Source organism: Sus scrofa, chromosome 12, assembly GCF_000003025.6.
Source record: "Sus scrofa isolate TJ Tabasco breed Duroc chromosome 12, Sscrofa11.1, whole genome shotgun sequence".
NCBI lineage: Eukaryota > Metazoa > Chordata > Mammalia > Artiodactyla > Suidae > Sus > Sus scrofa.
Window position 1 is genome coordinate 25527018 of NC_010454.4, and position 27257 is coordinate 25554274.

A 27257-nucleotide genomic window follows, 5' to 3' on the forward strand; every position below is an offset into this window, starting at 1 on the left:
TAGCAGTTCAAAGACAGTCTGAAACAAAAGATTATCTGAAAATTAGATATTTATTTTATAATGATTTACTGAATTGGTCACAAATGATGAACTGTGCTCTAACAGCAGTGATGTAACGAGACTGAATAGAAAATTTAAAACCATGCACAGTGCTGAGCATTGGAGGATTTGGACCAGCTGGATTTGGGGGCCCTTCCACACTGCTTGGAGGTTACTTTACTTTTCCAACTCCCGGTTTTCTCAACTATACACTTAAGGGATTCCCTTCCACCAATGACATTTACTGCCGATTATTTGTTTCCAGTCTCTTGCCCAGTTCATCTGGTCACCTACTGCCGCACAGCATTCCCAACCTTTTCAGCATCAAGGGCTATCACATACTCCCCTCCCCACCCTCCCCACACCCCTGCCCTGTTCCCAGGGAGCACCGTCTTTAAAAGCTGTGTCCAAGAATTTGCATTGAGATCAAAGTTTAAACATTTTTTTACGAACCAAAGTAAAAAAATAGCTTATCGTAACTTTTTGGTTAGACTGTCCAACTTTTACAACATAACTTCCATTTGACTTTCTGAACACTAAAATTAGCTTATTAATCTCACACTGGGGGATGCCTGGGTTAGGGGAATATCATCTACAGTCTTGAACTAAGTATGACATTAAATGGGACTGGGCCCATAGCCTTAACCAGGGTATAAGTAACTTTCTCCAAAAACAACACTGAGTTCACCACACTTCTCCAGGGTAGAGGGAAACATGACCACACTTAACACCATTCTTTGGATGATTCTACTTAATAATCCTCTGCCTTGACCAGAGGGCGCTTAAGGCAATCTGTCAAATGCGATGTAGAAGAAATCAATGAAGCCTCAGATACCTGCCGCAGCCACTGCCACCTTACTTTCGCTGTCTCCCCCTCCCCCCATTTCTGGCCACCCTGCGGCAAATGGAGTTCCCAGGCCAGGGATCAGATCCAAGCCACAAGTGTGACCTAAGCCGAAGTTCCAGCAACACGGGATCCTTTAATGCACGGTGCCAGGCTGGGAGTCGAACCTATGTCCTGGCGCAGCAGAGACACCACCCATCCTGTTGCGCCACAATGGGAACTCCTTAAAGGTCTTTTAAAAATATATACATACATTGTAGGCTGAGTGAAACAAAATCAGGTAGCAATGCTACAACTGTGTCAAAATTAAAGGCCAAAGCAGCCACCTACTCTGTAGGTGGTACAAAGCGCAACTCTACTCCAGAGAGGGGGCCTACGCTGGATGCTGGCAAATAAACCAATGGTTCCTCCCTCCCTTTGGGGAGGTACAGCTGAACACTGAGAAGAGGTTGATCCTGGGGTTTGGTGGTAACGCCACCACACTGAGTTAACCTCATGAGACATCCAGGGTGTCACGGTTTGGAAATGATGGGACTCTGTTTGTTAAAACTGCTGCTTCTCAGACATGAGGTTTACTTGTGAACACCCAGATCACCTTCTTTCCTCCAAAAAGAGAAAGAGCTTTTTATGTATTTTATTATTTTGGGCATACTCTCAGCACAGCAGTGACAACACTGGATTCTTAACCGACTGAGCCACCAGGGAACTCTGCTTTTTATTTTTTCTGATTACAAGGAGAAATTTATAGGTCAAAAGGGTTTATCCACTAAGCATTTTCTGTCTAGTTCCTGCACTCCACTCTTTCTTCACGGGCTTTGACCCGCAAAGCACCAAGAGTCTAATATAAGGAGAAGATGTTTATTTAGTCCTTCAAAGAATTATTGTATTGGCACATATTTTTTACTGCTGTTAAGACCATCGGTCCCAAATTCAGAGACAGTATTTAGTTCTATCTTTTATACAGTGATTAAATAAGCTTTTGCTAGATATTCCTAAAATTCCTTTACAATGACAACCACGCCAAAAAATTACGTCCAATGGAGTTCCCGTCATGGCTCAGAGGAAACGAATCTGACTAGCATCCAGAGGATGCAGCTTTGATTCCTCGCCTCGCTCAGTAGGTTAAGGATCCAGCATTGCCATGAGCTGTGGTGTAGGTCGAAAACGCAGCTCGGATCTGACATTGCTGAGGCTGCGGCAGAGGCCGGCAGTTGCAGCTCTGACTTGACCCCTAGCCTGGGAACTGTCATATGTCACGGGTAAGGCCCTAAAAAGACACACACACAAAAAAAGATTAGCCCTCACTTTACCTTTCTTATCTCATTTCCCTCCATATCCCTCTACAAACCCTGTAAGGGTCTGTCTACTCAGTACTCCTCAGTGTTCCCTAAGTGTGACATATAAATTCTCATGTCAGTCATTCGTCTCATATCCTGACAGCCAAGAATGCCCTTATCTCTCTCCCTATCAACCGAATCTCACTCATCTGTCAATATTCAGTTCAAATACCACTTATACTTCCTGAAATTTCCCAGCACCTATCACTTTTCCTGTGTGTATTTCCACTCTACTACAACTGGCTTTATTACACTGACTTCATCCTGTATTATATAAAATGTATTTCTAAGTCCACATTGCCATTACCAGTGATTGATTTAGATCCCATGCCAGTGCCCAGGATTAAGTTTTGAGCAGTGAGATTTAGCTGGAAGTCAGCTGGGGGGTTGGGCTTCTGAGAAAGATCTCCAAATTCTTAAGCATAGGAAAACACTAACCACCACCTTCTGCCGGATGTCGTCTTGCCTAAATATGATGCCTGGAACCATGGTACCCACCTTGCATCCAGGATGATGTCCTTGCCAAAGGACAAAGCAGACAAGTCCAAGACGGCAGAGCAGGAAAGTGGAAAGAATGTAGGTCCTTGATGACATCACTAAACCACAGATTTAAACTAATCCTAGACTGAAGCATCTTGTTCCTTGTTATGATAAATTTTCCTTATTTTCACATTACTTCGAATTGGATTTTCTCTCATTTGAAGTCCAAGGCATCCTAATTTATATAGTCATGTTTGAGATGCAAATTAGACATCTCAGCAGAGATGTCAAGTAATCAATTGGATAGAAGATGGGGAGATGTCAGGACTGGAGCTATACATTTAGCAGACAGAAAGAATTTAAATTTGAGGGCTAGAAAGACAGGACTACTAATGAAGTAAAGAAAGCTTTAAAGCACCCTAAGGACAGAGGAGAAAAAACCAATATGGAAGAGAGAAGGAATTAACCCTGAGGTGAAAGGAAAACATTGAACTGCGATGGACAGAAGCCAAGAGATTAAAAAAATTATGTTCAAAAAGTATGTATACATGAATGTGTAACTTGGTCCCCATGCTGTACAGCGGAAAAATAAATAAAAATTATTTTCAAGAAAGAACTGGTCAACTGTATCAAATGCTGCTAAACCATTGACTACCTACAACAGAGAAAATTTAGTGGCTGAATAATTCCTTAATACGAAGGCCCCCATGTCCTTCCACAGCCTCCCTCTCTCTGGAAAAACCGCCCTCTTGAATTATTGATATAAGATTTCAGGAGTTCCCATCGTGGCGCAGTGGTTAACGAATCCGACTAGAAACCATGAGGTTGTGGGTTCGGTCCCTGCCCTTGCTCAGTGGGTGAACGATCCGGCGTTGCAGTGAGCTGTGGTGTAGGTTGCAGACACGGCTCGGATCCCGCGTTGCTGTGGCTCTGGCATAGGCCGGTGGCTACAGCTCCGATTTGACCCCTAGCCTGGGAATCTCCAAATGCCGTGGGAGTGGCCCTAGAAATGGCAAAAAGACAAAAAAAAAAAAAAAAAAAAAGATTTCAGGGCGCAGGCTTGGGTTGAGTTCTGGAGCTACCACTCCCAGCGTGGGACCGTCTCAAGCAGCCAGACTGTCCTGAGAGGGGGAGGAATGAAAGCTGCAATAGGGCTCCAAATGGAAAAAGGGTTTGAGTCCGATTTTAACCACTGGGAGAAGAGTCCCCATCATGGCGCAGCGGAAACGAATCCGACTAAGAACCATGAGGTTGCAGGTTCGATCCCTGGCCTCCCTCAGTGGGTTAAGGATCTGGCATTGCCATGAGCTGTGGTGTAGTTCGCAGGCTTGGATTTGGTGTGGCTGTGGCTGTGGTGTAGGCCAGTGGCAACAGCTCCGATTAGACGCTTAACCTGGGAACCTCCAAGTGCTGTGGGTGCAGCTCGAAAAATACAAGACACACACACAAAAAAAAGATTGGGCAAGACCTGACTGTGTTTAAATGCTGTTGGGAAGGTATACCTTTTACCACAAAAAAAGCTTCATTACAAGAAAACATTTTGGGATTCATTACAGTAGGAGGTTATTAGTTCATAAAGCTTTAACACATTGTATATAGAAGAAAAGTTTGATGAAGCTACAATCTTAAACTCCATCTCTTTTCAGAACATGCCAACCAAAAGATTACCTATGACAATAAATGGTAATAGTAAATGAATAAAGTCCCTAATTTCCTCTTGGTTATACTATAAAGATGATTCCAATATTTAAACACAAAGCACTAAACCATAAAAGCTCAGATATTTTTAAAGCTAAGGAAATCTATAACACAGCTATCTGAAACCATTTGGAATATCCTCCTATAACACTTTCAGTTTTTAATACATTCTTGAGTCTGAAGTATTTCCCCCCTTTGGTCTTATTGAAGAAATACGCTGTCTGGAGATAAGCATTCTATAAATTTGTGTACGATAACCACATAAGAAAATATTAAAATATTTTAATGTTCACTTCAGGAAATTCTAAAATTTAAAACCACTCCAAATTAAAATACAACCACTTCAAAGAAAAGGGGATAATATCAAAGTTAAGACCAAAACAGCTTTTGATGCAAACCACTGCATGTTGCAGAAACTGTAACCTAGTTTCATTTTGAATGTAGTGTTTGTTGCCCTTAAGGGATCTGCAACTTTCGAGCAAGATTTTTTCATTAAATGCCAGATAACAGGTAAAGCAAAGGAGGAAAAAAAAGTCAATACATCTTTATGCTATAACAACATCTCAACTCTTCAGTTTATGGGAAGAAAAGCTTCTCCTTACGAACACATACATACACAAACAAGCACACATATCCGTGTATCATACCGACAAACTTCTGTTATTGGTGTCTTAACCCCCAAATTTTAACTCAAGGCTAAACATTCAGCCTTTAATATATTCTTGTATTAAAGCAATTTAACAATCTGCTTGTGAGCAGCAAAAATCCCTCAGCATCATACAAAATTATTCTTGGCTATTTGCTCCCTGCCTTAACAACTGGTCAGTAATAACCTTGAGCAGAAAAAGGAAGATACTCAAACTATATAAAGGTTTCCCACATAAAGTTCTTAATTCCGTTCCCCAAAATACGGTTCTCTATATTGAACTATGAGTGACTGTGCATATTTCAGTAAGACAAAAATCCCAGGAGTTCCTGTCGTGGCGCAGTGGTTAACGAATCCATGAGGTTGTGGGTTCGATCCCTGGCCTTGCTCAGTGGGTTAAGGAGCCGGCATTGCTGTGGCTGTGGTGTAGGCCGGTGGCTACAGCTCCGATTTGACCCCTAGCCTGGGAACCTCCATATGCCTCGGGAGCGGCCCTAGAAAAGGTAAAAAAAGAAAGAAAAAAAAAATCCCAAACACCCACATTTCTGAGTGAATAACCTGTTTCAAGACACCATCTCCCCATAAGCCCCAGAGAAGTTACTTTGAGGGAATAAAATAAACTAATTAGTAACAACACACACTTCAGACATTTATATTTTAACTGCACTGGAATGTCTAAAAAGTGAGCCTGAGCAAAGGCACTGAGTCTAAGAGGAAGTGAACAGACTCCTGCCTTGCAGACAGATGAGTAGGTGGAGGAAACATTTATGTGGGGAAGATGATTTTTGTAAGATGCTTTTCTTAATCTAAAGAAAACCACAGCTCTTCACAATATATGTGCTATAAATAGATGCAATCAGTCAAAAACCTGAATAAATAGTTCTCTGCCTGCTTGTTTTGTTTTTATTTTTATTTAATTTTATTTTTTTTGGCTTTTTGCTATTTCTTTGGGCCGCTCCTGCGGCATATGGAGGTTCCCAGGCTAGGGGTCAAATCGGAGCTGTAGCCGCCAGCCTACGCCAGAGCCACAGCAACGCTGGATCCGAGCCGCGTCTGCAACCTACACCACAGCTCACGGCAACGCCGGATCATTAACCCACTGAGCAAGGGCAGGGACTGAACCCGCAACCTCATGGTTCCTAGTCGGATTCGTTAACCACTGAGCCACGATGGGAACTCCTGTTTTGTTTTTAAATAACTTTCGTCATAATCCAAATCCAACAAGTGATCAAGGTAACCAAGCCAAGGTGACCAAGCAGGCTACCCAGTTAAAGGCCTGGGGACATAGGACCAAGACTAATTTGCCTTCATCGTTTATACTGAAGAAGAGATTTTAATTACTAAGATGGATTTTTATTGCAACATCTTTAAATATACTTCCCTTACCAAAATCAAAGCGTTTTCAGATCAATGCAGAATTTCTATCACTTACTTTCAGCCCTACCTTTATGACATGTGGCTAGAGCAACCAAAGCGAGTTTAGGTCACAGAAACATTGCTCAAGTAATTGTTCCTTCCTTTCCCAGCTCCTCCTAGCCAAAAAAAAAAAACCCATTTATCTAAGAGTTCCTGTCAAATAAGTATTCTCTTTCATAAACAGGAGAAACAAAGGCCCTCTGGCTAAAAGGTGAGAGAGACTCTGAAAGAGTAAGAACTAGGTGAATATAAAGAACTGCTTTGCTTTTTTTCTCCCTTAGAATAAAAGCCAACAAGAGAATAGATGGCTTCTTCTTCTTTTTTATTTTTAGAAGTGGGCTGCTGATAAAGAGGTAATCTGGATTTTCTACTATTTTTACAATGAACATGTATTATTTCTGTAATAAACAAAACAGCGAATCTTAAACTTAAAAACCAAATGAATCAAACCAATGTGTAAGATCACTGAAAATGAAGTCAGTCAGACAGAGAAGGACAAATATCACGTGCTATCATTTAAGTGTGGAATCTCAAGAAAAAAAAAATGATACAATGAACTTATTTACCAAGCAGAAGCAGACTCACAGACTTCAAAAAACAAACTTATGGTTACCGCAGGGGAAAGGTGGGGAAGGGACAAATTCAGAGTTTGGGAATAACATAAACACACTACTATATACAAAATAGACAATCCATAAGGACTTACTGTACAGCCTATTCAGCTCTACTCAATATCCGGTAATAACCTATATGGGAAAAGAATCTGAAAAACAATGGATACATGTCTATGGGAGTCAAGAATTCTACTACTGAACCACCAACACCTCAATAAATGTATATGTATAACTGAGTCACTCTGCAGCATACCTGAAACTAACAAAACATTGTAAATCAACTATACTTCAAAACAAAAATTTTAAAAGTGTGATTATTTTTGAAGTTCCCGTTGTGGCTCAGTGGAAATGAACCCGGCTAGTATCCATGAAGATGTGGGTTCAATCCCTGGCCCTGCTCAGTGGGTTAAGGATCCGGTGTTGCTGTGAGCTGCAGTGTAGGTCGAAGGCGCAGCTCGGGTCTGATGTGACTGTGGCTGTGGTGTAGGCCAGCAGCTGTAGCTCCAATTCGACCCCTAGACTGGGAACTTCCACATGCCGGTGTGACGCTAAAAAGCAAGAAAAAAAAAGTGATTATTTTTAAAAAGCAAAAAAACATACATACTTCAAGTTATAAGATAAATAAGTATGCGGGATTAAGGTACAACATGATAAATATAATTAACACAGCTGTATATTATATATGAAAATTGTTAAGAGACTAAATCCTAAGAGGTATCATACATTTCTATTTCTTTAATTTTGTATCTATATGAGACGATGGAGATTCACTAAACTTCCCACTTCATGATACATTTAAGTTAAATCATTGTGCTGGACACCTTAGACTTATACAGTGCTGTATGTCAATTATATCTCAATAAAACTGGAAGAAAAAAAGATCATTCGGATGCAAGCATTGATGAAAGAAAAAGTTGGGAAAAAGTGCAAACATAAATTTTTTTTTTTTTTTTTTTTTTTGGTCTTTTTGCTATTTCTTGGGCCGCTCCCGCAGCATATGGAGGTTCCCAGGCTAGGGGTCCAATCAGAGCTGTAGCCACCAGGCTACACCAGAGCCACAGCAACGCGGGATCCGAGCCACGTCTGCAACCTACACCTCAGCTCATGGCAACGCTGGATCATTCACCCACTGAGCAAGGGCAGGGACCGAACCCGCAACCTCATGGTTCCTAGTCGGATTCGTTAACCACTGTGCCACGACAGGAACTCCAACATAATTTAACTAAGCATAAAAAAAAACCTTAAATTTGCACCAAGCCTCAGAATATCAGCAGACTTTTAGTAGCACTTAACTAATGTTTACTAAGCACCTGCCATGTGTAAGGTGCTACAGACATGACTATGAGCATGATACATACGATCCCTGGCCTCAGGAAGCGTGTGATATTGCCCATTAGTTTACAAACAGGGTGGCCACATACCCTACTTTGTTGGGCAAAGACCTGGTTTATACCTGTTTCTCCTGCAATAATTATTAATAATGTCCCTCTCACATAGTTCCTCATCTGGACAATTAATCATATTGTTACCCTTTTATGCAAAGACAAATATACGATTGTTCCTACATGGCAAGAGGTTTGTAAAATTTATATCATTTCCAAGTTTTATCTTTTTGAGTTCATTTTACTCATTTTTATTATGCATTAAATGTTCTTAAATTATAAAAAATAACTTATTTTATTTTAGACCTTCATCTTATTCTGATATATACCTGTCATACATAAAATCAAAGATTCTTTTTTATTTTTATTTTTTACTTTTTTGGGGACCACACTCACGGCATATGAAAGTTCCCAGGCTAGGGGTCGATTCCAGAGCTGCAGCTGCTGGCCACAGCCACAGCCACATGGATACTAGCTGGGTTCACTACCACTGAGCCACAATGCCATGAAGCATTCCCAAAGGCTTGCTTTAATCAAGTAAGAGAAAATAAAAATCTGCTTTTATCACATCAAAATGCATACAAAGTAAATAAATCAAATGAATTTTAAAAATTCGAAGATTATATAAGCCATGTAAGGACAAGTAGTTCTTTTAAAAATACTACTTCAGGGAGTTCCCTGCAGCACAGCAGGTTAAAGATCCAGAGGTGTCACTGCAGTCGCCTGGGTCGCAGCTGTGGTACAGGTGCTGGCCCAGAACTTCCATGTGTCATGGGCATGGCCAAAAAATCAATTAATAAAGTACTATTTCAACATTCTAGCCTGTGTCTAGCTCAATACTGAGAACATACTGTGATCCAGATATTTCCCACTAAAAGGAAACAGGACAAGAAACAAGTAAGTCTGGAACATCTGTCTAAGTGGAAAGCAAGGAAGCTATCAAAGATTACCAAGGTTGGTCACAAAGACTCAGGAGCCAGCCTGATAAGCTCCTAATAGACAAAAATAGGACAAGTGAATGGCAACAGGATTAATAACAGCAGTGGACTGAAACACATCAAATATGCTTAAATCCACTGCTTACCTTCAGAAGATGCTAAGAGAAGCAACTCATTCTTCTGAAACCAGATAAGTGAAGGGCAAGAATCAAGCATTTGCTCTGCCATTCCCACAGACTTGTACCTTAAGAAAACTAAATATTTGTTGAGGGAGGAATTTCTTTCTTTCCTTCTTTCTTTTTTTGTCTTTGGTCTTTTTAGGGCTGCACACGTTGCACATGGAGGTTCCCAGGCTAGGGGTCCAATCGGAGCTGTTGCTGCCGGCTTACGCCAGAGTCACAGCAATGCCAGATCCTTAACCCGCTGAGCGAGGCCAGGGATGGAACCCACAACCTCATGGTTCCTAGTCAGATTTGTTTCCGCTGTGCCACGACGGGAACTCCAAGGGGGGATTTCTTTTATAGAATTATTCCAGCTAATAATTGAAGAAGAAATTATAGCATTAGGTATCATTTTGCAACCCGTAATGAATGAACAGATACAGGCAAAGATGATCAGGGGCAAATAAACAGTACCAAATAAGAAACAACCAGCACTGCATGTCTGCTGGGACAATTAAACACCACCGACTATTAGTTTTGTCCCATATCCACAAGAAAAACGGAACCTTAATCTCATCAAGCCTGTAGATCTAAAAGCCAATTTACGGGAACTAAAAGGGACTGAGGAACATGTGAAATGATATCACATGGATACAGTTAACACAATCCAGACTATGGGAAAATACACAACAAAAGATAGATTCTTCAACAAAAACTGCAAGGAAAAGTAGAGAGAGAAGAAAGGAAGGAGAACCTATAGACCTAAAGAAACTTAACAGCATATTAACTAATCATTCTTCTTTGGACCTTATTTCAACATTCTAGCCTGTGTCCTGAATGTTGAAAAAACAAACTGAAAAATATTATGAGTCAGCTGGGAAGAATAGACACTTAATACCTGATGTCCAGAAAATTTTTCAGTACAATAATGGCATTGTCTTTAAAAAAAAAAAAAAAGAATTGTCATTATATAAATACTAAGATGTGATGTCACAAATTGCTTCAAAGTAACTGGAGGGAGGGGAATACAGTGAGGGTGAGTGTAGATGAAGTAAGATGAGCCATGTACTGATAACTGTGGGAACTGGGAGATGGGTACACCAGGTTCATTATACTTTCCCCCCTTTTCTGTGTTTGAGAATTTCTGTTACATCAAAAGGGTTTTGAAAGACCAAAAATGATAATTTAGAAACAGACAGGACACTATAACCTAACAATGGGGAAAAAATACTTTATAACAAAACTACAATTACCTCTAACCTTTTGATATGAGCTATGATAAGAACAGTGGTCTGAAGCATTTCACTGCATAACAATCAGATGTTAAACACAGGCCACAGCAACAGTTGTCACTGTAAAATAAAAAAAAAAACTACCTTCCTCCTTCCCTGGTTCGCTCCTCCATCCTGAGTCAGCAAATATAAAAATATCATTCTTTGTTCTAAGCTGTGCATTTTACTGATTCTAAAGAAAGTAATATACTTTCCCTCAATTCTAGGATGCTACTGATTTTAAGTTCTCATTTTATGGTCAAGTCTGTGGAATATCCAAATTCAGAAGCTATAGTCTCTGACTGAGGATTCAAACCTCATGTTCATTTACCCCAGTATCTAGTGAATCAATAAGTCCTGTTTTTAAAAACTGTCTGCCCTTCTTGTTCCAGTTGCTAACATGACCTCCCAATTCAGGCCCATTGCCTCCTACACAGATTTTAAGTCTTTCCGCCTCCCTCTTTTCAACCCCTTTACCAATTTACACAGAGATCTTCGAAACTACATTTTTCTAAAGAATTTGGATCATGTAACTCCCTAGCTACAAAACCTTTATTGGTTTCAAGAGCTTTGGGATAAAGTTCAACTCCTTAGCAAAGCATTCAAAAGCCCTCCACCCTCTGAGCCCAAGTGACTTTCAGTCTTGGCTCCCAAAGTCTTCCCTTCCCACCTAAAATCCTCATGCCATTTCTCAAACACACTTTGATTTTTTTTCCACCTCTAAACCTTTGATTATATCATTCTTTCCTTCTACCTAGAACATCATTATCCTCCCATATGATTATAAAATCCTATCCATCTTTCAAGATCCAGCTCAAAAGTGAAGCTTTTCTTGACCACTATTTTTTGTTTCCTAGAATACTGAGGACTTTTTTTTTTTTTTTGGTCTTTTTAGGGCCACAGGCGTGGCACATGGAGGTTCCCAGGCTCGGGGCTGAATCAGAGCAGTAGCTGCCAGCCTATGCCACAGCCACAACAACACTAAGATCTGAGGTGCATCTGCAACCTATACCACAGTTCACGGTGACGCTGGATCCTTAACCCACTGAGCAAGGCCAGTGATGGAACCCCCATTCTCATGGATACCAGTCGGATTCATTACCACTGAGCCACAACGGGAACTCCAGGATTTTTTTTTTTCCTTAAAAAAAAAAAAAAAAAAAAAGGGTAAGCTGGAGTTCCTGCTGTGGCACAGTGGAAATGAATCTGATTAGGAGCCATGGGGTTTTGGGTTTGATCCCCAGCCTTGCTCAGTGGGTTAAGGATCTGGCATTGCCATGAGCTGTGGTGTAGGTTGCAGATGTGGCTCGGATCTGGTGTTGCTGTGGCTGTGGTGTAGGCTGGTGGCTGTAGCTCCAATTGGACCCCTGGCCTGGGAACCTCTGTGTGCCGCAGGTACGGCCCTGAAAAGACCAAAAAAAACCCAAAACAACAACAACAAAAATGTGTAAGCTAATGGAAGGAATACTCCAGAGTTCCATTTAAGCTGGGAGAAAAGTGATTTTTAAAAAATCCGTATCTACATGATGTTTCCAATTTCTTCCTCCTTTTTCCTCCCCCTCTTTTTCCATAAACTAAACTGCTTCAAGGAATGATTCAAATGAGCACAGTGAGTCTGTATGCCGTGGTTTGCCTCAGGAGGGATTCTTTGCATCAGCAAGTTCGGAGTGAAAGGTACTCAGGTACTACCCCATCTCTGGTGGTAATTCTGCCTCAAGACCAGGACCTTTTTCTTCTTCAAGAACCGCTTAGTACTTATATTCTCTTGGAGCCACACACTGCAAGACAGTAACCATATGGTGTAAGTTAATTTTTCTTAACTTACATCATATCCCCGCGGGGGGCGGGGCTGTGCCCACGGCACATGGAAGTTCCTGGGCCAGGGATCAAATCGCAACACAGCAGCGACCTGAGCTGCTGCAGTGACAACGCCGGATCCTTAACCCACTGTGCCACAGGCGAACTCCGTAAGTTAACTTTCTAGTAAACAAAAGATGGCTATCTTCCAAGTGCTCCTGGAGACAAGGACTTGTAACTGTACCGAAAAGGGTACCCCTGTACAAGAGCTACATTCACTGATGGCATCAGTCATGTTTCTGTATAGTCACAAAAAGGGTGGGGGAAAAAGATCTTCGACCTACCTAAAATGGCCTTGGGCAGAGCGTCTGTGAACATCAAAGATGATCTTCCAAGATAATAATGTAAAAGATAACATAAATTTGTCTAAACAAATACAGAGACCCAGATACATTACATATGGTACACACATATGTACAATGCATGACTAAAACTAATCTATGAACAGATATTGATGCTTATTTAAGCAGGGTTTAAAAGCCTGATTTAGGATGTGTCCAAATAAAAAAGGATGTTAACTGAAAAACTAGTGAAATCTGACTTAAATATGGAATTAAACTGGTAGTAATGTACCAGTGCTGGTTTCTTAGTTTAAGACTTTAACAATGAGGTGGTAAATGGGTACACTCTGTGCAACTTTTCTTGAAAATCGAAAATTAAACACAAATTATTATAGTCCCATTAATTAAAAGATTTTCTTTGAGAAGTTCCCGTCGTGGCTCGGTGGTTAATGAATCCACCTAGGAACCATGAGTTGCGGGTTCGATCCCTGGCCTCGCTCAGTGGGTTAGGGATCCGGTGTTGCAGTGAGCTATGGCATGGGTCACAGACATGGCTTGAATCTGGCTGTGATGTAGGCTGGCGGCTTCAGCTCCAATTAGACCCCTAGCATGGGAACCTCCATATGCCGCGGGTGTAGCCCTAGAAAGAAAGAAAGAAAGAAAAAAAGATTTTCTTTGAATTAAAGAAGCAAGTTGCTTTATTAGCTCTTCTCAAAAGTGAGTTTTTATTTTAAAAACTGACTTTTTTTTTTTTTTTTCCTTTTTACAGCTGCACCCATGGCATATGGAGGTTCCCAAGCAAGGGGTCGAATCAGAGCCTCAGCGCAATGCCAGATTTGAGCCAAATCTGCGACCTATGCCACAGCTTGTGGCAATGCTAGATCCTTAACTCATGGACACTATGTTGGGTTCTCTGCTGAGCCACAATGGGAACCACAAAACTGACTTTTTTTTTTTTTTTTTGCTCTTCACGGCTGCACCCACGGCCTATGGAGGTTCTCAGGCTAGGGGTCGAATCAGAGCTGTAGCCGCTGGCCTACACCACAGCCTTAGCAACGCCAGATCCCAGCTGCATCTACGACCTACATCACAGTTCACAGCAGTGCTGGATCCTTAACCCACTGAGAGAGGCCAGGGATCGAACCCGCAACCTCATGGTTCCTAGTCAGATTTGTTTCCACTGAGCCATGACAGGAACTCCGACTTTTTTTTTTTTAACTTTGATTTCTTATTTATTTTTTTCCTTCTTTTTTTTTCCTTCTTTTTTTCTTTTTAGGGCTGTTCCCAGACTAGGGGTTGAATTGGAGCTGCAGCTGCCGGCCTATACCACGGCCACAGCAATGCCAGATCCTTAACCCACTGAGCAAGGCCAGGGGTCAAACCCATGTCCCCACGGATACCAGTCGGGTTTGTTACCACTGAGCCATGACGGGAACTCCCAAGGGCATTCATTATAGCACAATTTAATGTAACAAAACTTAAAACATAAAATAATGGAGTTCAAAGGAATCTAACTAGCATCCATGAGAATGGATGCTCTGTGAGGCGGAGATCTGGTGATGCCGTGAGCTACAGTGTAGGTCACAAACATGGCTCGAATCCTGCCTTGTGGCTGTGGCGTAGGCCGGCAGCTACAGCTCCAATTTGACCCCTAGCCTGAGAACTTCCATATGCCACTGGTGTGACCCTAAAAAGCAAAACCAACCAACCAACAAACATAAATAATGGTACACACAGACACTGGCATACTACAATAGCTACGAAAATTGAGAGATAGATTTATATTAACTGACACAGAAATATGTCCACATGTGAAAAATAAAAGACTAAAGAACATGTGGGAATGAAATTATGCAATCTCATTACGTAAAACTATGTGCATACAATTATGCATATATATGCTTATATCCAGAGATATCTCAGGATAGGGGTAAGGGTAGGGCAGAAGATATTTTACTTTTTTCTTTATTATTTCTCTGTAATCCTTAAATAATTTTGGATAAATACGTATAATTTTTTAGAAAAATGATAAGCTATTCACAATGCTATACAGAAACAATTTCACACTCAAATAGATATTAAAGACAAGTATCCAAATATGTGATTTCTGAAAAAGTGATCCCCTATTCATGACTGAAAATTGAACTTACTATAAACTATAACCCTAGAAAGCTAATAAATGATAAAAACATCAAATATTAGTCAAAAGATCCTAGGTTGTCAATGTTAACTGACGCATTAGCTATATAATTTTAGCTTACAGACATGACACATGTCACAATACTATTATGCTTGGCTGCAGCTAAACTATAGTTATAAATATCAAGTTATTTCATATGCATTCTATACATAATTATGTATAATGCTTATAGTGTTTGTACTTTAGCTGAGATCAGTCAATAGATTTTTTTTGCACAAGCAACACAAATCTGTAGTCTTGCCAAGGATTTATTTTTCCATACTAATGAACTGGGGAGCTGCAAGAGAACTTTTATCACATTCAATATTCTCTATTATAAGAGAGATGAGGAAAGGGGCTCAAAAAAGTTAAATGGTTCTTTGTAAGGTCAACAGCTAGTTGATGGCAGACTTGGGCCTACCACCCAGATTCTGGCCTCAAAAAATTATTCTTATATACCTATTAGGATGGCTAAAATAAAAAATATCAACAATATCAAGTGTTAGCAAAGACGCAGAATGAATGGGACTTTCATGTGTTACTGGTGGAGGTGCAAAAGAGCATACTCTCTCTGGAAGACATTGTGGTATTTTCATATACAATTAAACATATACACCATACAATCGAGCAATCCTACTCCTAGGTATTTACTCTAGAGAAATGACAACTTATATTCACCCCAAACTGGAATAATCCAAATGTCCTTCAACTGGTGAATGAATAAACAATCTGCAGTACATCACAGTGTGCCACAGTGGAATATTACTTGGCAATAAAAACAAAGTGTCAATATACACAAAAACCTGGATGAATCTCAAAGGCATTATGTCCAGTGAAAGAAGCAAGTCTCAAAAGGTTACATACTGAATGATCCCATTTATACAGAATTCTCCAAAAAAGATGAAACTAGGTGGACAACAGATCAATGGTTGCCGGATTGGAGAATAGGAAAGGATATGAATACAAAAGGATTGCAGGAAGGAGTTTTGGGGTGATAGAACTGTTCTGTATCCTGACTGTGGTGGTGGTTACATGAATCTATACAGGCACTGATACAAAAAGAACTGTATACAGAGCAAAATGTCAATTTTACTGGACATTAATTTAAAAATTAAAACAAACGACTCAGTCTCTGGTTTCTAAAAGCCAGAAAGATTTACGGATTTTAAAATTCAATTTTAAAATGAAATTTTCAATTAGCAAAATAAAATGACTTCATGGGTTTTTCCTTACAAAATTTCAATGCCAAGAAAAGAATACATTCAACTTGACAAGTTACATAATCTCACTTTGTCTTCATCTCCCTGTTGGTAACATGGGGATAATAATACCGACCTCGAAGCGTTATATGAGGACTGAATGGCAGATATGGTAGATAAGTAAATAAATAAAAATAAGAGATTTATTCACAGTATACATAACTTTAATACAGGAATGAAGGACAACTCCAACCAAGTAACTTTTAAGTTCTGTCCTTCTGAAGAACCAGGTTCCGATGACTGCTTTGCTGACTGAGCTGTCTGAAATATAGTCCAAGCCAGAGTCTGCTTTCCACACAGAAGTGAAAATTTCACTGAGTCCTTCATGTATTTTTATTCTGTAACTACACAAGGAAATTGCTGTTGAAACCAAGCTCCGTCTTAAAGAAGGTTATGCTCCAGAGTTTATTTTAAAAATCTCTTTGTATATATTCACTAATCCTCTCGATTCTACCTGACTTAATGAATAAACAGGTAGTGAGAGAAAGAGAGAGAATGCGTTAAGCAATAGTAGCTGCCCTACATCCTGGAAGAAAATAGCTTAAATGCTAAGCAAAATGAGGATCCGCCTTAACTCTTCAGGAGCTACAGGTCTTTAAGAAGCACCCCTGTATATGGAGTAAGGAAGGTCATAAATACGATGATTTTCTTCATCATACACACATTTCCTAGCGTGCTCTTTCAAACCCATACCTCTAAGCACAGCTTTTAATTTTACCACGCCCCACCCCCTTTTAAGCCAGTAAGCATTTGCTTAGCATCTACTTCGAGAAAATACTTTGTCAAGCTCTATTTAGGGCAGTGATTTTCAAACTGCCCGTTCCAACTCAGTGTTTACAAATGAAATAGAATGAAAGAGCAGACTGCCTTACAGATAGGAAGAGTAAGGCCTCAAGAAGGTTTTGTTTCAGGGCTGGCTGGGGGTATATGCATGTGAGTGAATACAAGTGGGCATGCATACACGGCTTCTTATTGTGGATCATGGACCAAATGTTGGAGGAACAGGGCTATAGGGAATCAAATAAATAACAATTCTAGATTTAGAACAATCCAACCCTGCAACAGTTGGCTTCTAGGACATGTGTTTTAGTACCTACTGCGCCACCTGACCTTAGAGGCATAAGTCATTTTTAAAGAAAAAGAATCTAAGTTGCCATCTGAGGTGAGGAAAAGGCTGAGGAGAGACTGAATGGCAAAACAAACTATCTTTTGGGTCTTGTTACAATTCCTCACAAGCTGGAATGGATGCAGAAGTGTATATGTTCTTTACTACAACCTGACAGGAGGAAACCGGCCACTTGAAATTAGCTAATTTTTCCACCATAAGTGTATTTTCCAAATCTAGTTTGAACATTTTCTCACTTGGCGATAATAAGGTTTTTTTTAACTTACCATATTATACAAGATGTAAATACATTTTATGTCAAGCAATTAAATATTTTCTTTTAGAGCAGAGCAAGATACACATCAGGATCAAAAAAGTAAAAAATGCATCTGTGTTTGAAAAAAAATTATACCCCTAGGAGTTCCCGTCATGGCGCAGTGGTTAACGAATCCGACTAGGAACCAGGAGGTTTCGGGTTCGATCCCTGCCCTTACTCAGTGGGTTAACAATCCGGCGTTGCTGTGACCTTTGGTGTAGGTCTAAGATGTGGCTCGGATCCCAAATTGCTGTGACTCTGGTGTAGGCTGGCGGCTACAGCTCCGATTCGACCCCTAGCCTGGGAACCTCCATGTGCTGCGAGAGCAGCCCAAGAAATGGCAAAAAGACAAAAAAAAAAAAAAAAAAATATATATATATATATACCCCTAAAAGTCTTTGTTGTATAATATATTTATAAAGACTTTGACTCTTTGGAATAACCTTTTATTTATTTATTTTTATTTTATTATTATTATGTCTTTTGTCTTTTCCTATACCCCATGGCATATGGAGGTTCCCTGGTCTAACTGGAGCTACAGCTGCCAGCCTGTGCCACGGCCACAACACCACCAGATCCGAGCTGCGTCTGTGACCTACACCACAGCTCACGGCAAAGCCAGGATCCAGAACCCACTGAGCGAGGCCAGGGATCGAACCTGCAACCTCATGGTTCCTAGTCAGATTTATTTCCACTGCACCATGGCGAGAACTCCTGGAATAACCTTTTAGATAATGGCTATAATTCCAAAATAATCTGGCTTTATCCACTAAAAGATATAAATAGCCAATTTAAAAAAAAAAAGATGGGGAGTTCCCTTCCTGGCTCAGTGGTAACGAACCCGACTAGTATCCATGAGGATTCGGGTTTGATCCCAGGCCCCGATCAGTGGGTTATGGATTCGGCATTGCTGTGAGCTGTAGTGTAGGTCGAAGACGCGGCTCGGATCCCTTGTTGCTATGGCTGTGGTATAGGCTGGCAGCTACTGCTCTGATTCAACTCCTAGCCTGGGAACTTCCTTCCATTTGCCCCACCTGAGGCCCTAAAAAAAGGAAGGGGAAAAAAGATGATTTGTTGACCAAAACCAGTCTTTATATTTAAAACCTTATTCCTATTTAGAAAATTACCTAGCTTATTTCTTCTCTAGACTACATAAACGCAGTAGTATGAGTTTCATGTGCTAAATCTAACAGTCAAGGCTAAAATTGCTACCTGCCTAGTAGCATCAGTTTAGTGAGGCTGCTTTACAGCCGGGTTTCTCAGCACAGCTGACATTTTAGACCAGCAAATTCTTGGTTGTGGGGGCCATCCTGTGCACTGCAGGATGCTTAGCAGCATCCTTGGCCTCTACCCACCAAATACCAGTAGTTCACCCTAAGCCCCACTGGTGATAAATGTCTCCAGACATTGCCAAATGACCCCTGGAGGCAAAATTGCCCTTGGCTGGGAACCACTGCTTTGCAGGTTTACACATTAATCATTATTCCCATGTTTGGGTAAGAGAGGAGGAAATGATATTACTGTAATTAAAGCAAAAAATCTGATCAAACACAGTTTTCAATAGAAATGATGATATCCCAGGAGTTGTTAAAGTGCATAGGTACATGGAATTACTCTCCACCAACCAAGCGGTTGACAGGTCTACCAAATTTCAAAATATTCAAGACAAGGTTAACTATATCTAGGTAAGTCTTTCATGTTGCTACTTGTTCAAAACTTTGGCTTTCCGAAACATTTAAACACATGGCAGTTATAAAAACTGTATTAAGTAAAAATTTTTAATAATTAGCAAAGCAGGAAGGATTATGATTTCAGTATTATGAAATGACAGTAAAAGAAATACTTAGTTACACAAACAAATATTTCACAAGTTGTGATTATTTTAGAGACATTTTCCATCATATTTAACCTTTCTTTAAGGATAAAAGAACACCAGATTTGCTCTTAATATTGAGAACTCTCTTAATATTGTAAAAGTCCAAGCTAGATCTTTGAGAATGCACTTTAAAAAAAAAAGGTTTGAAATTGTTTTGCTCAACCAAATATTTCAATATTTAATTTAAAACAGGCCACTGTAATTTTCCTATAGATCAGTTGGGGATATTAATTATTTATTTTTTGGCTGCACCCATGGCATGTGGAAATTCCAGAGCCAGGAACTGAACCTGTGCCACAGCAGTGACAACGTTGGATCCTTAACCCACTGCACCATGAAGGAACTCCTGGGGACACTTTTTAAATTAAACTGTTTAGTAGGCATATACTCACATGGATCAAAAAGTTTAAGTATGGAAGAGAATACAGTGAATCGAGCAGCATTACTCAAGATCTGGGAGTTTTCGCTGTGGCACAATAGGATCGGTAGCATCTCTGGAGCGCTAGGACACAGGTTCTATCCCTGGCCCGGCACAGTGGGTTAAAAGGATCCAGCGTTCCTGCAGCTGCTGCACAGGTTGCAACTGCTGCTTGGATCTGATCCCTGGCCTGGGAACTCCATATGTCATGAGGCTGCCAAAAAAGAAAGGAAAAAAATCAAAGAACAATCCAAATGTCCATCTATGGTAGAATGGAGAAATAAATAATAATATAGGCACACAATGGAATGTTATGTGAGACTAAACTAATGGTGAATCTTATAAGCCATACACAAATAAGTAATACTTTATGACACACATAAAGTATTTCCCACAGCAATATAGTTTCTTCATTCTTTTTTGTAGCTATGTAAAATGTATTGCATGAATATACCCTAAGTTCTTTATCCAACTCTATACTGATGGACATTTAGGTTTTTTCCAAACTTTGGCTGAGTTAATTTAAATGATGTTATATGCCTGGTATGCCCAAAAGAAAACTGTGGGGCTCTCTACAAGGAGTATCTTTCAGGCAAGGTAATGTCAGTCTCCAGCTCCTGGTGTATTAACATAGGAAAAGTCCCTGGGCATCTGGGTCACAGTCTTAAGAGGAACTGGGAAAAAATACAGATTTATCCACAAAACTGAGATCATAAACAGTCTCCTCACCGCCCCCTCAAAAAACAAAACAAAGCAACACTTCACCAACGCTCACAGGCCTCTGATACTACTCTAGATATAATAAAGTGATACATTCAAAAGGGTGAAAACAATTCACAAGGGCCTAGTTTTAGATAATAAATTTCATTTTATAGGTCACGCAGTGTCACTGAGAAGTGATGTTCCACTGAAATCCCCCAAACTGAACAATATGTGTTAAAGACTATACCCTTCACCAGCATTAAAGACAAAAAGAAATCACCCAACACTGCATATCTTAGTGAGATCCAGAGTCACAACCCTCTGATGCCATATGATGGTAAAGATCAAGAAGTCAGGCTACGGAGTCATTCTCTGCATTATTTCCATTTCCGTTCTCTTGCAACAATCCCTTCTCACCACACACGGACTGGTCTGTCTATCAAGAAACTAACAGAAGTAACTAGCTATCTGCTAAGCTGTTTGACTCTAGTAAACTAGGGGAAAAAAAAATTTGTTTTAAAGCACTCCCCTCTGAAGAAAAAGTTTACTTAGAAAAATGTACTGCAGTTGAGAAAAAAATATATATATAACTCAATCATCCAAATTTTACTTGTGTAATCACTCTGGGCTCACACAGCATTAGTGCTGTGTTGTTATTAAACATTTTGGCCAAAGTTAAGTTTTTTCAAGTGTTCTGCAAAATCAAAGGAGAGTCTAAGATCATTATTTGCCAATCTTTCTTTATCAGCAATCCAATAAAAGTGACTGACTCCACTGATGGGCAGACCCATAAGTGGCTCAATAATAAAAGAAAACAAGGCTTAGCAGATTCCCTTGAGGTAAATCCTAATGCATTACTGATGTATGTGTCTATCTTATCTGAAAAGTCTCTAGCTAACCTGTGGGTTCACGGGCTTATCACGGTGATATTTTGCAAAAATGACAGAATAACCTAATTCTAGAAAACCGAAGAAATTCCATTTTTAAAGCTCTATGCACTGAATAGAAGTGTATACATCGCCTTGAATCTACTTTTCAAAATAACCAATCTTTTTCTCAGGCCATGCTGATAGCATACAGAAGTTTCGAGGCCGGGGATCGAACTCACACCACAGCAGCGATCCAAGCCAAGCAGTGACAGTGTCAGATCTTTAACCTGCTGAGCCACCAGGGAACTCCCAAAGTAACCAATCTCTTAAGCTAGGTTTAAAAAAGGAAAAATATGTCATATTTTACCATAAAACTGCCTTTTCAACTAAAAACAAGACTAGAAACTACATACACACTCTAAAGGTAAAGGCCTAAAGTGGACAGCTGATAAAATTTGACAGGTAAAGGGACTTTATTCTTCTTTCCTTCACCCAATAAAGCAAAAAATGCCTAAAGCACTCAAACCTACAGCCCTGAAAATAGTTTATGATCAAAACCTCAGAAAAGCAAGAGGAATTCTTTAAGGAAAAAAATGTCCATAAAGTGTTTTCAAAAATCAGAGATAACTGCTGTATAAACAAACAGATTAACTAAAATAAGCATCTGATGTCCTCACTGATTCCACCAAGCACTTTATGGCTTGCATTAACCATGAAAATTTACACAAGGCTTTGCACGTGATTCCACTCTGGACACAGAACTCATTGAGCTATGTTAATGTCCTAAAACACCCTTTTCACCGCAAAAGCTCTGAATAGGCTTAAAACAGGCCCAGTCTGTGGATAGCACTGTAGAATTTGGAGCTAAGTTTTATTGTCTCCACCAAGTTCAGCCGGCCATCCAGCAACAAATCAAAGTTCCAACAAGCACGGTGCACCTGCAAGACTTAGGTATGCTCCAAGTCAAATATTTGCAATTTTTTCATCCCAAGTCTGCACAAATGAAAGTATGCAGATCACAGTGCCAGAGCTCTAAATCCTGTAAGCCACAATAATCCGTAGTTTTACCCCCACATCGTTCGTGTCCTAGCACTTATTGTGTCCTTAACGTGTACATGCACCAGGAACTGTTCTAGAAGTGCACAGATATTATCTCTAACACTCATAACAAATCCCATTCTGCTGATGAGGAAACTGGGGTCAAGGTGCCGTGTCCAATGCCATAAAGCCAAGGGAGCTTTATTCAAACCTAGTTCTGCCTGGCTCCAAAGACCACTCTCCCCGATCCTCCTTGAGCTAAAGTTGCTGACTGCAATACCAGCTCACCTTTACCAAAGTAAATTCAAGAGCTGACTATCTGAAATGATGACAATAGATGAGAAAAATATCATACCTAAAACTGCAGCACAAGATTCAGGAGCTCCCAGCAAGGAAACACAGTCACCTCCTTTAGCTTAACTAGTTCCAAAGGCTATGTTTCAAAACACAAGAAAATCCACACTTGGGTTTTTTTGGTTACTGGCTGTCTCTCCACTGACTTTTTAAAACAAGGGAAATGAAACTCAAGGGTATAGTCACATTTTGGGTGAAATTTTCTAAAACTGAGGAAAGGGTAATTTTTAACAACAGTTCACTGTTACAGTTTACTTCTTTGAAAGGCTTCAGACATTCAAAAAACAAAATCACATCAGCGGCATTACTAATCAATTTTTTTCTACAGATTTGAAAAGTATTTTCTTACCACGCTACAAGATTACTTCCCATACTTAGAGCAGAAATGGAAACAGCTCTGGGTGTCACGAATCAGATCTTGAGGTCACAGTTGCAGAAAGTAGGTGCTGTTTCCCTTGAGGAGGAGCTGCTGCTCTGAAACCTCCTAAGGGAAGGGTGTCTGAAGACGGATGTCTGAAGAAGAGCTCCGAAAAAACTAAAGCAAGCTGTTTGTATTAATGAGAGGGAGCTGCTGGCACCACTACTCCTTAAGTGTTTCACTGCTGTGCAATTGTTTTCCAGCTTCCAAGCTCTGAATCTGGCAGAGAGAATGCTGTTCTCGCAGTCTTACAAGTTATTTGATCGGCTGCTTTGCGATGTGTGGGTGTTTAACTAAGTAGGTGACTGGTGAGAAGAGGTTCTGTGATATGAAATTAAGGAAGCGCACTGCCCCTTGAGATTTTAATGGTTTGTCACTCTACCACACTGACAACAAAAAAGTAACATATTTGCAACTTTGAAACAGTTTGGGTTTAGGACAGGCAAATAATTTCTGACAGTAAAACTTTAGGCATGACAGGAACAAAAAAATACAACCTGTAATATAAACCACTTCAATCATGTTTATTAGATACTAAAAATGCAATATTTGCAATCTCTGTGTGCTTTCAAACTTCACAGGGTACATTGCATAATTAGTAAAATAAATGCTATTCTTCAGCGCATGAAACAGATTCTATGCAAGATTCCAAGGTTCCCTTGTCTTCCAAAAAGCTGTTAATATCATAAATCCCTTAGCTTCTCAGAACCCAACCACTACCAAAAAAAAAGAAGAAGGTCCCAAAAGATTCTTTAAGTGAAAAATACTGTCAGAATCATAACTCCCAGAGAGCTGGGGACCTGCTTCTTCTATGTCACTGCCCATCACAACACTATCACACACCATCTCCTGATTGAACTATAACCAAAAGGCTGAGTGCAGAGTGATTTAAACAAGAAAAGCTGGTATTTAGTCCCTGCTTGTTTTAGAATGGTGCAATAGTCATGCCTAGTTCTAGACTTTAAACATGGAGATCAAATTCCCTAATTATAATTAAAACCCTTCCATTACAACAAAATTTTAAAGTGGATAATTCTGATGGTAACATCACCTTGAATAAAGACATGAAATCACATTTCATAAAGTTGGAAAATCCTCACAGAGCAGGTGCTCTACTACCAGCCTGATAAAGCCTTCTTTTTAAGAGATCAGATCAACCTCAAACAACACATAAGGATTCCAGATAGGCATCATAAAACAGACCACTGACTTTGCTGTTGAAATGTGCTACATTTTAGAAGACAGCACAAGGAACATACATTATCAACTGGTCGAATTTAGACAGGTTATTTTGACTCTGGTTTTAACTTTTTCTGAAACTCTCAAATACATCTCTTTACAGGAAGACAGGGACATGATGATACCTTACTAACTCACTGCAATCAAAGAACAAAACACAAGGATACATGTACAATCTACTTTGTTGCTTATCCCTCAGGAGGAAAATAATGACAGCTCTTAAGAGAGAAACAAAACAAAGCAAAACACAAAACTCACATTCCTTTCACTTTTGCATAATATAGATCTTAACCTGAGGTCCCAAGGCCAGGCTGAAGATGACTCTAAATGCATCCACAACTGTGTACTGTCTATTTTACTGAGAAGAGGGCCCTAATGCCTTCCATGACCCCAAAGACTGGTTAAGAACCACTGAAGTAGACATTTCCAGGATCCCTAAGACTCAGCAAGCATTTTAAACAAAATTAAAGGCAGTATGCATTGGCGTACATGTGCACAGTCCTGCTACAAACATCCAAGATGCCTGCCAGCCCTAACCCGGCACTGCTCACCACTTTCAAATCAGCCCTAGACGGGAACATCACCTGCATTCAGCGCACACACTCACATGCCAGCTACAGCAGCATTTCCTTCCGTAAGCATACACATGTTGTCAACAAAGCATGTGCTAGTTGCCATTCCCAGAACAATACGGACCTGGCCATCTCTGGGAAAAAATACACAGACATTCTTCTCAAAATATCAAGCTGTATTATTGACTATGCCTTCATTACAACAAAATCAATGAAATCCCCACACACCATCTGTATCTAATTACCTGGGGGAAAAAAGCATCACTCAGGTATTAGAGGGTCCACGGGAGATGCCTATAAGGGAAACACTGATGCTTGAATACGGGGACAAGCTGGGGACAATCAAAGACAGACTCACGCAGCAACATCCTGAGAATATGGTTGTGGAAAGCACCCTTCTCCAAAGGCAAAAAGCACATTCCTTTGATTGGCACAAGCCATTCCTGACAATGGATCCGAGATGACAGGGGCTGTGTGGCAATCAGGAAGAGTGTGTGTGTGTGTGTGTGTGTGTGTGTGTGTGTTATGGGGGAGGGATATGCTAGATGTGATGAAAGGCTGCCCCTCTTCAAGAAGAGCATATGGGATCTTAAATCGTGAAGACAGTCTAAAGGGGTGAGGCAGGGGCATTTATCATGTCTACAGGAGACATGCTTCACAATGAACATGTTCTGTGCAGATGTAACGGGGAGGGGGGTGTCACTACCTTCAGTGGCTCCCATCTAAGAATCTTAAGTAGAGCCTGATTGGAGGGGAGGAGGAGGTGGGGGTGGAGAAAGGTCTGCATTACCCTCTGGGTGAGTGCTGGGCGGGTGTACACACTAGATGCATTTTATCTCGGGCGGCACAATACTCCCAGGGGTTGGTGGCTTGGGCGCAGCCGCAGGGCAGGGGAGGCAGTGGGTGCAAGCCACCAGCTGCAGGGCAGGAGAATGTTCGCAGGAGGACCGGTGCAAATCTCCCCTCAGCCCGCTAACCCGTGCAACCTCAGCCTCCCCTCGGGCCTCGGGGCGAGCGGACTCTGCAAAACTAGAGCCCAGCCCGGGTCTGGAAAAGAAGGGGCGAAGGGGCAGAAGCGGGCGCCCCCGGCCCAAGGCTCTGGGCCAGAAGAGCGCAGCGCCCCGGGCCTCCCCGCCGGATGGGGGCTGCTCCGGCCTAGTGCACGCAGCTGCCTCGGCGAAGGGTTAACCCGGCGCCCAGAGCCCGGGTCGGCTCGGCGGGCGGCGTTGAGGAAGGGCTGCTGCCGGGGGCGCAGCCGCGACTGTGGCGTGTGCGTGGGGGGCAGGGGCCCCTACTCACCCGGGCCGGCCGCCTCCGCCTCCGCCGCCCCGACCGCCGCCTCGGCGGTCCATCCCTGCGGCGGGGGGCCTGTAGCCGCGGCGCTCGAGTAACAACCGCCGGCCGGGCCGGCCCCTCCCCCCTGCCCAACGTCTGTCCTCAGGGCCGCTCCGCAGACCCGGCCTCGGCCGCCGCTGCCGCCGCCGCCGCCGCAGCGCTACGTGGCCGCCGCTCCGACGTCTCGCGACTCCCTTCCGAGCGCGCGAGGGCGAGCGGGGCCAGCGGGGCGGGCGGCGCGCGGGGAGGGAGACAGGGGAGGGGGTGTGCGTGTGTGGTTGTGTGTGCGGAGAGGGGGGCAGGGAGGGAGGGCGAGCAGCGGCGAGAGCGCGCGCGCGCCCGCGGCCCCTTCCCTCGCCGGCCCCCCCGCCCAACAGGGAGCCCGACACCTCCCTCCGCCCGCCCCCCTGGCATCTCGGCCACTGGGCGCGGCGGCGCGCATGCGCAGCCCTCGGGGCCGGCCCCTGGCGCACCTTTTCTCCCTCCTGCCACATTGTGAGCGCTCCGCCGCCCACATAACCGCCGACTCCCGCTCCACCCCAGCCTCCCCCACTCCGCCCACTCCCGAGCGCCCAGGTAAAGGCGTGAAGTGCGCGTGCGCAAAACACGCCTT

At 41.7% G+C, this 27257-nt stretch overlaps 1 protein-coding gene across 2 annotated transcripts in view; it reads right to left on the reverse strand.

Moving 5' to 3' along the window:
- Positions 1–26922, reverse strand: part of ZNF652 (zinc finger protein 652) — a 69422-nt gene extending 42500 nt beyond the window's left edge. The window contains exon 1 of one of the 2 annotated variants that reach the window (XM_013980996.2): positions 26609–26922. The gene's annotated coding sequence lies outside the window, so the exon portion shown is untranslated. Of the gene's footprint in view, positions 1–23081; positions 26410–26608 lie in introns of those variants that run through there. The other variant, XM_021067133.1, reaches the window with a different exon arrangement.